The following is a 15,764-nucleotide window of genomic DNA, read 5'->3' as shown; positions in this document are numbered from 1 at the left end:
GTAACAGTCACTTTACAGGATATACAATGGCACTGAATTCCTATCTTTCAATAGTTACTCTGAATGTAAATGGGCTAAATGCCCTCATCAAAAGACACAGGGTATCAGAATGGATAAAAAAAAAACAAGACCCATCAATATGCTGTCTACAAGAAACTAATTTTAGACCCAAAGACACCTCCAGATTTAAAGTGAGGGGGTGGAAAACAATTTACCATGCTAATGGACATCAAAAGAAAGCTGGAGTGGCAATCCTTATATCAAATAAATTAGATTTTAAGCTAAAGACTATAATAAGAGATGAAGAAGGACACTATCATACTTAAAGAGTCTAAGGAGATTGAAGCAGTCATCAAAAATCTCCCAACAGGGCGCCTGGGTGGCTCAGTGGGTTAAGCCGCTGCCTTCGGCTCAGGTCATGATCTCAGGGTCCTGGGATCGAGGCCCGCATTGGGCTCTCTGCTCAGCAGGGAGCCTGCTTCCTCCTCTCTCTCTGCCTGCCTCTCTGCCTGCTTGTGATCTCTCTCTGTCAAAGAAAGAAAGAAATAAAATCTTAAAAAAAAAAAAAAATCTCCCAACAAACAAGAGCCCAGGGCCAGATGGCTTCTCAGGGGAATTCTACCAAACATTTAAAGAAGAATTAATACCTACTCTCCCTGAAAGTGTTCCAAAAAAATAGAAATGGAAGGAAAGCTTCCAAATTCATTTTATGATACCAGAATTACCTTGATCCCCAAACCAACAAGGACCCCATCCTAAAAGAGAATTATAGATCAATATCCTTGATGAACACAGATGCAAAAATTCTCACCAAAATACTAGGCAATAGGATCCAACAGTACATTAAAAGGATATTCACCACAACAAGTGGAGTTTATTCCTGGGCTACAGGTTTGGTTCAACATCTGCAAATCAATCAGTGTGATACTTACATTAATAAAGGAAAGAACAAGAACCATATGATACTCTCAAAGATGCTGAAAAAGCATTTGACAAAGTACAACATCTTTTCTTGATCAAAACTCTTCAGAGTGTAGAGACAGAGGGTATATACCTCAATATCATCAAAACCATCTATGAAAAACCCATAGCGAATATCATTGCCAATGGGGAAAAACTGAGAGCTTTAATGCTAAGGTCAGTAACATGGCAGGGCTGTCCACTGTCACCACTGCTATTCAACACAGTATTAGAAATCCTAGCCTCAGCAATCAGGCAATAAAAAGAAATAAAAGGCATCTTGATGGGCAAAGAAGAAGTCAAAGTGAGAACTCTTTGCAGATGATACGATACTTTATGTTGAAAACCCAAAAGACTCTACTCCAAAACTGCTAGAACTCATATAGGAATTCAATAAAGTGTCAAGATATAAAATCAATGCAGAAAAATGCTTTGCATTTCTATACACCAACAGAAAGACAGAAGAAAGAGAAATTAAGGAGTTGATCTCATTTACAATCACACCCAAAACCGTAAGATACCTAGGAATAAACCTAACCAAAGAGGTAAAGAATGTGTACTCAGAAAACTATAAAGTACTCATGAAAGAAATTGAGGAAGACACAAAGAAATGAAAAAATGTTCCATGCTCATGGATTGGAAGAACAAATATTGTGAAACTGTTTATGCTATCTAGAGCAATCTACACATTTAACACAATACCTATCAAAATACCATCAACTTGTTTCAAAGAAATGGAACAAATAATCCTAAAATTTATATGGAACCAGGAAAGACTCCAAATAGAGAGGAATGTTAAGAAAACCAAAGTTGGTGGCATCATAATTCCAGACTTCAAGCTCTATTACAAAGTTGTAATCATCAAGAGGGTATGGTACTGGCACAAAAACAGACACAGAGATCAATGGATAAGAATAGAGAGCCCAGAAATAGACCCTCAACTCTAATGTCAACTAATCTTTGACAATGTAGAAAAAAATGTCCAATGGGAAAAAGGCAGTTTCTTCAACAAATGATGCTGGAAAAATTAGACAGACACATGCAGAAGAATGAAACTGGACCATTTCCTTACACTACACAGAAAAATAGACTCCAAATGTCTATGTGAGACAGGAATCCATCAAAATCCTTGAGGAGAACACAGGCAGCAACCTCTTGGAAATCAGCTGCAGCAACTTCTTCCTAGAAACATCACCAAAGGCAAGGGAAGCAAGGGCAAAAATGAACTATTGGGACTTCATCAAGATCAAAAGTTTTTGCACATCAAAGGAAACAGTCAACAAAACCAAAAGACAACCAACAGAATGGGAAAAGATATTTGCAAATGATGTACCAGAGAAAGGGATAGTATCCAAAATCTATAAAGAACTTATCAAATTCAATATCCAAAGATTATATAATCCAACTAAGAAATGGGCAGAAGACATGAACAGGCATTTCAACAAAGAAGACATCCAAATAGCTGACAGACACATGAAAAAGTGCTCAACATTGGGAAATACAAATCACAACCACAGTGAGATATCACCTCACACCAGTCAGAATGGCTAAAATTGACAAGTCAGGAAACAACAGATGTTGGTGAGGATGCCGAGAAAGGGGAACCTTCTTCCACTGTTGGTGGGAATGCAAGCTGGTGCAGCCACTCTGGAAAACCATCTGGAGGTTCCACAAAAATTTGAAAATAGAGCTACCCTACAACCCCAAAATTGTGCTACTGGGTATTTACACTAAAGATACAAATGTAGTGATCCAAAGGGACATGGGCACCTGAATGTTTATAGCAGCAATGCTCACAATAGCAAAACTGTGGAAAGAACCTAAATATTCATCAACAGAAGAATGGATAAAGAAGATGTGGTGTATATATATAAATGGAATACTATGTAGCCATCAAAAATCCCAAAATCTTGCCATTTGCAACAATGTGGCTGGAACTAGAGGGTATTATGCCAGGAGAAGAAAGTCAATCAGAGAAAAACAATTATCATATGATCTCTCTGATATGAGGAATTTGAGAGTCAGAGTGGGTGGGTATGAGGGGGAAATGAGGGAAAAAAAGAAACAAGATGGGACTGGGAAGGGCGATAAACCTCAAGAGACTCTTAACCTCGGGAAACTGAGGGTTGATGGAGGCGCAGGTGAAGGACAGGGTGCCTGGGTGATGGACATTGGGGAAGGTATGTGCTATGGTGAGTGCTGTGAATTGTGTGAGACTGATGATTCACAGACCTGTAACCATGAAGCAAATAATACCTTATATATTAATTTAAAACAAAATTTTTTTAAGTTTTAAAAAATGGGTAAAGCTAGTCTTTACAGTTAGATGTCAGGAAAGTGATAAACTCTGTGGAGGCAAGATGAGTCAAGTCAGACTTCGGGAGCTCACGGGGAGTGTCTATCTAGGATGGCTAGTAATGTTTATTTCTTGGCCAGTGTACTAGTTACATAGTTGTGTTCATTTTTTTTTTAAGTTGTGTTCATTTTCTTGTAAATTATCAAGCTTAGGACTTCTGTATTTCACATATTTGTTTACTTATTTGTGTATTTTATTTAAATATGCCTTTGTATCTTGTATTTTTCTGTCTGTATGTTACACTTTAAAAATAGAAAAAAAAATTCCTTGTGGAATAGATAAATATGGCTCCTTATAAAAAAAAAGCCAGCAAAAAAACAACAAAAAAAGCCAAAATAGGGTATCCTACTATTAAATATATGTAGTCCTATAATACATATCCATATATGGATATCAATTTTGGCAAGATATAAAATATAAAAAATCAATTATATACAAAATATACAAATATCACTTGTATTTTTATGGACTAGGAATGAACAATAAGATACTTAAATTACAAAAACAACATGATTTGCAATAATATGAAAGTTATGAACTACTTAATAAATTTGAAAAAAAGATGTACAAGGCTTTTACATTTAAAACTACAACTCAGAAGGGACACCTGGGTGGCGCAGTTGGTTAAACGACTGCCTCCGGCTCAGGGCGTGATCCTGGAGTCCCGGGATCGAGTCCCACATCAGGCTCCCAGCTCCATGGGGAGTCTGCTTCTCCCTCTGACCTTCTCCTCGCTCATGCTCTCTCTCACTGTCTCTCTCTCTCAAATAAATAAAATAAAATCTTAAAAAAAAAAAAAACTACAACTCATGAGAGATATTAAAGAAGAATTTAATAAATGGTTGGAAGACTCAATATTGTTAAAATGTAATTTCTCCCAAAATGGGTATATCGATTGAACACAATCCCTTCAAAATCTCAGTAGGCTTTATTGCAGAAATTGAGAAACTGACTTTCAAATTCATTTGGAAATCCAGAGAAACTAGAATAGCAAAATTACTTTTTAAAGAGTATGTAAATTGAGAAGCTAACACTTCCTGATTTCAGGACTTATTAATCAAGATAGTGTGGTATTGGCACCAAGATAGGCACATATAGTGATGGAACAGAACAGAGATAGAACAGAAATAAACCCACACATAGGTGGATAACTGATTTTTCCACAAAGATGTGAGGGTAAATCAGTGAAAAAGAATAGCCTTAGCAAAAAATAGTGATTCAACAACTGAATATTCTGTTGTAACACAATGAAATTGGATCCATATCTTCCAGGATGTACAAAAATGGATCTTAGACCTAAATATGATACATAAAATTAGACAACTTCTGAAAGAAAACGTTGAAGAAAATCTTTGTGACCTTGAGTTAGGCATAGAGTTCTTTGAAATGGTACAAAAAGCACAATTTATAAGGAAAAAAACTGATACATTGAACTTTATCAAAGTTAAAAGCTTCTGTTCTTTGAAAGACACTGCTAAGAGAACCAAGACACTAGCCGCAGAATGGGAGAAAATGTTTGCAAATCACATAGCTGATAAAGGACTTGTATAAGGAACTCTGAAATTTAAAACAAGATAATAGAAAAAATTGGTAAATAGGCAAAGATTTGCAACTTTACTTAAGAGATATGGATAGTAAATAAACATAGGGAAAGACACAATATCCCTAGGCATTAGGGAAATACAAATTAAAATCACATGAATTACCCTTACACGCCTATTCAAATGGCAAAAATTAGAAAAACTGACCATACCAGGGATTGACAAAGATGTGAAGGAGTATAAAATGGAACAAACACTTTGGAGAACAGTTTGGCAGTTTCTTAAAAAATTAAACCAATACTCACCATGATCTGGTCATTCCATTCCATTGCTAAAGAGAAATGAAAGCAAATGTATATGACAATATCTGAACACAGCTTTCACAGCTGCTTGATTCTAATAGCCAGATGCTGGAAACAACTCCAATGTCCATCAGGTGATTAATATATTTACAATTATATTATGTCCATACAATGGAACACTATTTCGCAATACAAAGGAATTAATTATTGATACAGACCATTTGGATTCCTTAAAAAAATCATGCTGAGTAAAAGAAGGCAGACAAAAAAGAGAATAAAATGTATGAATTAATGATATAAAGTTCTAGAAAATGCAAATTTACCCATATTGATGGAAAGTAGGTCAGTGTTTGCCTGGGGGTAGGAATAAAGATGAGGTTGGGTGTAAGAAGGAAGGAAACTTTGCAGATGATATGTATGTTTATTATTTTGATCATACTGATGATTTCATGGTTGTAAACATAATCAGAACGTATCAGGTTATATATCTGAAATGGGTACAGTGTATTATATGCCACTTATGCCTCAATAAAAGAATTAGAACAAGTATTTCTTTTGAACAAGTAACTTTACTTGTTAAAATATGTGTAAAATGGAATACAGCACTAGTTGAAATTGTAAAAAACTGAGAACAATGCAATGCTCATTATCAGGAGATTTTTTTTTTTTAAGATTTTATTTATTTATTTGTCAGAGGGAGAGCGGGAAAGCAAGCACAGGCAGGCAGAGGCAGAGGGAGAAGCAGGCTCCCTGCTGAGCAAGGAGCCCGATGTGGGACTTGATCCCAGAACGCTGGGATCATGACCTGAGTGGCTGCAGCTGCTTACCAACTGAGCCACCCAGGCGTCCCTCATTATCAGGAGATTAATTAAATAAATTTGATGCCCTCTTGTAATGGACTACTAAATAGCTATTAAAATAATTTTATTAATTTCTATGCCCAGAAAGGTGCCTAAGATATTTGAAGTGTAAAAGTAATTTCCTTGGGGCACCCGGGTGGCACAGTTGGTTAAGCATTTGACTCTTGGTTTCAGCTCAGGTCATGATCTCAGGGTCATGTGATTGAGCCCTGCATGGGGCTCCAGGCTTAGTACAGAGTCTGCTTGAGATTCTCTCTCTTTTTCCCTCTGCCCCTCCTGCTGGTGGTCTCTCTCTCTCAAAATAAATAAATCATTTTTTAAAAAAGTAATTTGCTTGCTGGTGAGAAGGTATAGCCATTGTAGGCAATAACCCTCAAAAAATTAAACACAGAATTACCCTATGACTCAAATATTCTACTCCTAAGTGTATATATCCAAAAGAACTGAAAACAGGTGTCCACTTAAAAACTTGAATACAGGGCGCCTGGGTGGCTCAGTGGGTTAATCCTCTGCCTTCGGCTCAGGTCATGATCTCAGGGTCCTGGGATTGAGGCCCACATCGGGCTCTCTGCTCGGCAGGGGGCCTGCTTCCTCCTCTCTGCCTGTGTCTCTGCCTACTTGTGATCTCTGCTGTCAAATAAATAAAATCTAAAAAAAAATAAAAAAAAAACCCAAAAACAAAACTTGAATACAAATGTTCATAGCCACATTGTACACGATAGCCAAGAAGTGGAAATAACTCAAATGTCCATCAACTGATAAACAGACAAACAAAGAATGGTATATCCATACAACGGAACGTAATTCAGGCCTACAAAGGAACAACGCACTGGTATGTGTTGCAACATGGATAAGCCTGGAAAACATTATGCTAAGAATGCTACATCAAAAACTAATGACATCCTTTATGCTAGCTGATTGAGCATAATAAAAAAAAATTAATAAAAAAATAAACTATTTGTTTATTGTTTAAAAACAAACAAACAAACAAACAAAATCCAACTCTTGGTTTCTGTTCAGGTCATGCTCTCCTGGGTCATGAGATCACACCCCTCCTTGGGCTCCCCACTCAGCGGGGAGTCTGCTTAGAGTCTCTCCTTCTGTCCCTCCCCACACTCACTCACGTGTGCTCTCTCTCAAATAAATAAATCCTTAAAAATGATACAATATACACATATAACTTGTGATTAAGTAAAATCAAATACTTTTAAATTATTAAATAAATATACTAGCGGTTTGCTCATGAATACATCACATAGGAAATCTTTTAAAAATAATCCTTGGGGCGCCTGGGTGGCTCAGGTGGTTAAGCAACTCTCTTCAGCTCAGGTCATGATCCTGGAGTCCTGGGAGGGAGTCTCGCATCAGGCTACCTGCTCAGCAGGGAGTCGGTTTCTCCCTCTTATCCTCCCCCTTCTCATGCTCTCTCTCTAGCTTTCAATCTCTCTCTCCAATAAATAAATAAATAAGATCTTTAAAAAAAAAATCCTTAGTTCCACAAAAATCACCCTATTATTTACTTTTTGTATAAATTTAGGCTTTTTGTATGGAAAATATTTCTTTCAAAATATAAGATGTGTATAAATACACATGAGATATTTGTACGTCGAAATATTTTTAAAACTTCTAAAGTTAGTGGGGGCGCCTGGGTGGCTTAGTGGGTTAAGCCACTGCCTTCGGCTCGGGTCATGATCTCAGGGTCCTGGGATGGAGTCCCGCATCGAGCTCTCTGCTCAGCAGGGAGCCTGCTTCCCTCTCTCTCTCTCTGCCTGCCTCTCCATCTACTTGTGATTTCTCTCTGTCAAATAAATAAATAAATAAATAAATCTTTAAAAAAAAACAAAAAAAAAAACTTCTGGTTTTTTTTTAGTATAAATTTGACTACTGAACTTAAGACTATTCACGAATATGGGGCGCCCGGATGCCTCAGTTAGTTAAGCGTCTGACTCTTGATTTCAGCTCGGGTCACAGTTTCAGTGTCCTGGGATCCAGCCATGTGTGGGGTTCTGCTCTTAGCACGAAGTCTGCTTGTCCCTCTCCCTCTGCTCTTCTCCTCCGCTCATGCTCTAAATCTCTCTGATAAATAAAATCTTTAAAAAAATTTAAAAAGAGTATTCATTCATATTTTAATATTACTTTTAAGTTTATTGCTTATGGTCAGCTCAAACTCCAATTAGGTTAATCTGTCTTCCCCAGTTTTCAGCATAAGGATCAAAATTTTCCCTTTCTCGAACTGAGCCAAGTAAGCATTAGCATTTCAACAATGGCTGAGAAAGACTTTTTGTGAACATAAATGCCCCTAGGGGATGGCATGGCCTGGCAACCATGAGCCCATGCCTCCCAGGTCACTTACTGCAGGGAAGATAATTAACCAAAGGCCTCCGCTGCTGTTCTCTGACCTTTATCGTTGTATCCATGCTAAGGCTCCATTCCCCTGAACTATTCCCGATGACTTCTCATGGCAGGAATACAAAGGCAGGTCCATTTTTCGAAGACACAGGAGTCCTCACAAGGATACCTTTGACTTGAGGACTCCTGTTGGGCTTGCCAAAATTTTCTTAGACCAGTGCTGTTGTCTGAAATGCTTTCTCTCCTGTACACGGATGGGATCCGTGTTGGTCTGATGGATCTCCCAGCTTCCTCCAGCTCCCCATTTTCCTTCACCAGCCTTTGCCCCAAGAAATCTCTTACACTTACCTAATTCTATGTTGGCTTTTGATTTTCAGATGACCTGGACTAACACAATGAGTCCCAAAGAATGATCCAAGAAAAGACTGCAATTTGGAACCAACCCACTGATCACTTAGTGGGCAAAGAGGGTGTTAACCTGATTGATAGATGGGGCAAGGACAATCCCTAGCATGAAGTGGTGACTCAAGTCATATTTCATTGATAGTGACCTAGGGAGATGTCCCACCTGAGGAGGGAATGCTGTTGCAGATGTGGTGATTCATGCATTTTAAAGTTATGGTGAGAACAATGTCCTCAAAGTCAGCAGAGTTGGCTGATGACTGCTAATTTGTATTGATACCAGCAAGATAATGAAAGGCTCAGAGCCATTAATAAGCAGTTAATGGTTAAGTGTAAGAACCAGAGGGTCACTTTGGTAGTTTACAAAGAGGACCTTACCTCCATAGTGTGGGAGACAGACACAGTTGAACAGACTGAGAATCAGATAGAATTGCAGAGATTCCTCAGATGTTAGAATGTTCAGCCAAGACAGATCTCTCCTGCCAAGGTGAAGGTGCTGGTTAGGGGGACCATGGGACCCTGAGAGCTAGGATAAGGACATGTAGATGGATGTTCCTGAGTATATTTTCTCTGCATGTTTCCCCTTCCCACCCCAATGCTGCCACATCCTTTAGGGTTGCAGAGGTGTCCCATCCTTCCTTGACAAGAGCCAGCACTCTGTCCCCCTAGAAGACGCTGCAGAGACCTCTCCCTCACAAGGAACACAGGTTCCCCTCTGCAGCCAGCCTCACTTCCTCCCTGTCTGATAACTAAACATTAGTCCCAGCATAGCCTGGGCGGACACATGCTAGGAATGATGAAGAAGAAAAGAAACTGCACACCAGAGAAGCTGCCAGAATTCTCTGGCACATACCAGCAGGAGCCAGAGGCATATACCTTGGACTATATTTTGAGAGTACTTGATAAGGGGCCTGGAATTTAACTTTCTCAGGATCTAAGATTTTCAAAAGCCTCAGGGAATGGGGAAAACTCACTGCTAGGCAGTTCTGAGAGAAGTCTGGAAAGAACAATGACAACACTTATTGAAGTGGGAATTTCTGAGTTGTTCTCAGTAGGAAAGGATTCTGCAATGGGCTCAGGCTGCGGTGCAGGCCACATTGCTCATGGCTCCCTACAATCAGGGGAAGGAATAACGAGGCTGTGGAAAGCGGGAGCTCCATTATGCATCCTGTGAATATTCAGGCTCCTGCCACTTTGGTGAAGTTTTTAGGGGGTCCGATGATCAGGAGCATGCCAGCATATCTTTTCCAAAGTAAAAGATACAGGGGTGCATCTTTCATCCCTACAATATAGAGGAAGTTCAGCACCCTGGTTGGCTTTTTGGGGCTCAGAAGATAACACATTCCACAGATAGGCATATTACTCTGGCCGGCATACAGGGTGACTTAGAAAGCTGCCAGATTTGGGCAGGCCTCAGAGCAGGAAATGCTCTACTGCAGGAACAGCAGTCCTGCTCTTAGGTTCCTACAATTATGCGGACCCTACCTCTTTGGAAGTCTCGGGATTGAGAAGGATGCAGTGAGAAAAGATGAGTTTCTGGCAAACCCCAGTGGAAGATTCACAGGACAGGCACCTGCAATTCTGGAATAAGACCAAGCCAAGTGGCAGGAAATTTGAAATTTTTGAGAAACAGATATTGAAGGGTAGGGGTAGGATATTGGTGGAGATGAGGGTTATGGACTAGAAACTGCCTATCAGACGCCTGGGTGGCTCAGTTGGTTGGACGACTGCCTTCAGCTCAGGGCGTGATCCTGGAGTCCCGGGATCGAGTCCCACATCAGGCTCCCAGCTCCATGGGGAGTCTGCTTCACTCTCTGACCTTCTCCTCGCTCATGCTCTCTCTCACTGTCTCTCTCTCTCAAATAAAATTAAAAAAAAAAAAATCTTATAGAAACTGCCTATCATTGTTCAGGTTCTGTTGAATCCTTCAAGTCATAAAGTTGGATGGACCCAAGGGTAGTCCACCAAGAGATGGAAATGATACCTGCAAGATCAAGCCTGGGTAGGACCAGGGATTATGATTATATTGTCTGAACAGGCAGCCCGAGGTCCTTATCCTTTGCATCCTTAACAGATGCAGTGGCATCCCTCTCTCTCCCATCTCACACCTATGCTCATGTGAAGGTTCGCATAAAGCCAGATGAAGGAGAAAGAGAAAACTTGAGCTTGGCTTATGGATAAGTTACTAGGTATGTGGGTACAAGCTGAAAACGGTGAGGTGGCCTTAAAAGACAGTGGACAGGGAAAATCTTTCCAGTGGGCAGAGTTGCAAGCAGTGTACCTTATCGTCAGCTCTGTATGGAAGAAATGGCCTGAGGTGAAAGTATTTACAGTTCCTAGACAGTGGTCATTGGCCTGGCTTTCTGGTCAGTGGCCTGAAAGGAACAAAAACCTGGAAGATTGGAACACAAAAGTCTGGGGTAGAGACATTTTATGTAAATGAATGTCCACCAGAAGGCGTCCATCATGGAAGAAGCCCCGAACAAGTAGACAAAATGACTTGGCCAACGGACATGGGTCAGATTGCCACTGCCACCTCAGAACTAGCACAGTGGGTACATGAACGGAGCATGTTCATGCAGTAGGAGAGACAGAGGCATCCAACCAGGACACCCACTTGCCAGTGAAGGAGGTGGATGGAGTTGGCCTCTGCTATGACTATGACTATCACACCATCCAGAGGAAGTCAGCTCTACGGAAAGCAGAAGGGCCAATGGGAGGCAATACTCTGAAAGCATGGGATGCCAGCCTTCAAGATGCAGTATGTACACTAAAACAGGGACCCCTGTCTCTGTAGTGCTGTGCACTTAATAGGAAGAGGACATCAATCTGAGAATCAAGGGTGTGGAAGCAGGTGTTGCATCACGTATCATCACTTCTAATGACCCACTGGGGGCTGGTGCCTCCTGTCCCCGCAGCTCTGGGCTTTACAGACTGGAGGTCACCCAATGGGGCATATTTTTGGCAAAGGACACAGCCTGTATCCAGTGAACTATAACTTATAGTTGCTGCCAGGGCACTGGGGACTTTTTGTGCCTAGGAATCAGCAGTCACCAATTGGGCGGGGATAATTAACCCCGACCATTAGGAGGAGATAGTGCTGCTTTAAACAATGGAGGCAGGGAGGAAGGAATGTGTGCACGATCTACTCCCGCAGCTTCTTGGTACTTCCCTGCCCCGTTATAACTTCTAATGGACTTGGACGGCAACCACAGCCCAAGAAGAGTATGATTATTGAGGAGATCAGATCCCTCAGGAATGAAGGTTTGAGTCCTACCACCAGACAAGTCCTGCCAAGGCAAGCCGTGCTAAGGTGAGGGGTCATTTAGAATGGATGGGGGAGGAGGAAGAGGAGACGTTCCGTTTGTGACCCTGAGATCTAATGCAGCATCGGGGGCGGGGCTTTATTCCCTAACTCCTCTTTACTGAATTTTCCCCTTGCGAAGAGAGGCCTGTGAGGACCATGGAGAGGGTGATCCTCCCACTTAGAAGGACATGTAGACCTGTGCCGTGCAAACAGAAACCTGTGGTGGCCCTGAAAAGGCATCTCTCAGATTTCCTCCTTCGGGGCACATAAGTGACCCACAGATGAGCTGCTGTGCTATGCAATCCATCACCAAGTTGGTACTGAGGTTGTGCTTTGCCATGGTGGCTCTCAGCTTATGACTGAGTGTGGCAGAGGAATTAAGCCAGCCCATACCTGTAAGATGCCGGCTTCCTCTGAAGGGTCACTTTGGCTCAAGGACTGCCCATCATTTAGTTGAAACTTTCTCAGAACTGTGCTGAAGTCTAAGAAGTAATTTCCTTTTTCCCTTCTTCCCTCCCTTCCTGGTTTCTTCTGTTCTTTTCTTTCCTAGGGTATAGACCTGCATTGCCTTGTGATGCCTCTATCAACTCCTCCATTTTCCCTCAGTGGCATTTCCTCTAATAACTCTATTTTTACATCCAATCCCATCTTCGCATCTGCTTCTTGGAGGACCCAGACTTACACAGATGGCTTCTATGTGTTCCTGAGATGTCAAAGGCAGAGTGTCATATATGCCAACCTTGTGCACTAAGTCTTGTCAACTGGTAATGGCTGCTAGGAGTGCTGAGCTGAAAAAGATTCTAGAGCTGTATCTGGTCCCTCGGAAAGAATTCCATGACCTATTGATATGTTCTGCCTTGTGGGCAAGGGAAGAGGGTTTTAATCCTTCATTAGTTGCTACTGGTGAATTGGGATGTTCCTAAAATCTCCATCAAGAAGGGCTGCAGGGGCGCCTGGGTGGCTCAGTGGGTTAAGCCGCTGCCTTCGGCTCAGGTCATGATCCCGGGGTCCTGGGATCGAGTCCCGCATCGGGCTTTCTGCTCGGCAGGGAGCCTGCTTCCTCCTCTCTCTCTCTGCCTGCCTCTCTGCCTACTTGTGATCTCTCCCTGTCAAATGGATAAATAAAATCTTTAAAAAAAAAAAAAAAAAAAAAGAAGGGCTGCAGCCTGAGGGATATCTGTTGTATACGAAACTTTTGTTAATGATGAGTGGTATTATTATACTGAATGAATAATGCCAAATATGGCTAATTATTACTAATAATGATGGCTGCATTAGTAATAATGATTTAATACATAATGACTATGTAATATATGAATAATGTTAATGCTTAATGATGAATGATAATTATATCATTAAGGAGCCTAAAATGATAAAAATATAATATGTAGTTTAATTATATTGGTAAGCAATAATATTTTCACACTGAAAGATGGAATCAGAAAAAAAGATACAAAACATAAGGGCGTGTTCGTGATCTCCATCTCTGACCTGGGATGACTGCTCTGATGAGCTAATGTAATGATTTCTGGTTCCTTATGGAGCCCATCATAACATGATGAGGCTGTTCATTAATATTACTCATTTCCTTTTACCTGATTTTATACTTATCAAGCAACGTCCTGACGTTAATTAGATTTTATAAGTAGACTTTCCTTCCAGAAAGAGAACATGCAACCAGTTGATGCAGGTCTTCTAATTTATTTAGCATTTATTTCCTTCCTCTAAAAATCATTTTAAAAATGATAAAAGTAATACATGCTTATCAATAAATAGTTTAAAGGGTTGTATAAAACAAAATTTGAAGTCTACTTCTTATACATGGTTTCCTTTCAGTCCTACTCAATGGGAATAACACTTTATTTTTTGTTGTAAATTAATTTTCTTCCCTGGGTATCTGATGCTCAAGGTGTTTTCTTTATGATCTTGTTTAAAAGAAATCTCTTGTGTATTTACTCAGAATGAACTAGCAAAACTGCATTTTTACATACCCCAAACTGAGGGCCAGTTCTTCCATTAAGAGTCCTTTGTATTTTCATTAGCTGGTTTTTTGTTAAGTCTTTTATGATGGCAAGCATTATACTCTACAGAAAGTGTAAGCTTTAGGTACTACTCACAGAATATGAGACTAATTTGGGAGAATACATACAATGCTGTGCTCATGCATTATATGGCTTATGCAATCTTATAAACTACCACTCATTTGTTTTTGCATGAGTTTTCACTGCCCTAACAATAAACTGGAGGATAAGAAAAGTGACTTTAGTCTTAATGTGATCTCAGAATGCACCCACCTCAATGGTTTAAAAAAATTCATGAAGAAGACAAATCTGAAATGATACAGGTTACAGACTGACTTTTTTTTTTTTAAATAAGGGCAAGATTATTATTGTTGGCCATTTTCAAATTCAAAGCAATTCCTGATGAGAAAAGTCAGTTCCCTAATATGAATCAGGTTAGGCTTTTAATGTACATGAAATTTATTTCAAAAGATGTTCCTCAATGGAGAATATCTGGATCTTTATTGAACGTACTTTCATTCACAGATTTACAGATGACACCTTGAGCTTAAGATCTTCAAGGGAAATTATTATCTTAGGAACAGAAAATACAACTTACCAAAATAATATTGATAAAACTAAAGACAAACATAATTTTATGTAACTTTTAAAAAACTTAAATAATTAACTTAAAGAGGGAGAGACTACATTATCTTCATAAATGAACCAAACTTACAAAGTATACTCATTTTATTTAAGGCTGATTTTTAAAGATAATTTCATACAAAAAAAACCTGATAAATTTTGTGAGAATAATTTTTTTAGGTGGGACAAACATTATGGTGAACAATAATACATGAAACTGGTGGCTGTAGGTATAAAAATTAGAGATTTTTTCATGTAGATTAAAAAGTAGATATTTTTCCAAAAGCAGTTTTTTCTTTTATCCTTTCATAAAATTAGAATTAATTTTTCTTTCAATTAACAGGCAAAATATTATTGCAGAAGTAAAGATATTCTAAAACATTCATAGACTTACTTATTTTCTCTCTCTTTTTGATGAAAGAAGACCTGAAATTATTTTGTAGCACATTTATTATTTGCCAGTTTTCATAGAATGGAATGCTGTAAAGATAGTTACAAAAATATACAGTAGAAATATCTTTGGAGAGGTTGTGATTTAGTAAATACTGCATTTGTTCAAGATAGTCTTGGAGATGTTCAAGATAATCATATTGGCTCTATTCTGTGAACTTTATTTTCTGATATTAGAAGTTAGACATGATTCAATAACTATTTGAGGCAAAAGTGCTGCACCTACACTCTTTATAAAATAAAAAACCACAGCAGCATGGGAATGTCATTTCAGTCATTGGGCCCATGAGATTAGATGGACAGGTTTGCTCGTCTTCTATTTGAGATCAATGATTGTTGCTTAAGGGGCTTTAATAGATTGATTTTGATCTTTTCTTTTGAAATTTAAGGTTACCCATGGGGTGGACAAGAGACCAAGATTAGAATGCAAATTTGCACACTTCTTTAATATTGACTTTATCTCTAGCTTGGGACAAACAGACCTCTGCCCTCATGAGGATAGCAGCTTCACTTGTCCTAATTCTGTGATTCTTAGTGCTGATGCTAAAATTAAAAATCCAGTAAGACCATGCCATTCTGGCATATGGAATCA

Source organism: Neovison vison, chromosome 11, assembly GCF_020171115.1.
Source record: "Neovison vison isolate M4711 chromosome 11, ASM_NN_V1, whole genome shotgun sequence".
NCBI classification, from domain to species: Eukaryota; Metazoa; Chordata; class Mammalia; order Carnivora; family Mustelidae; genus Neogale; species Neogale vison.
Note: the sequence above shows the minus strand (reverse complement) of the source record.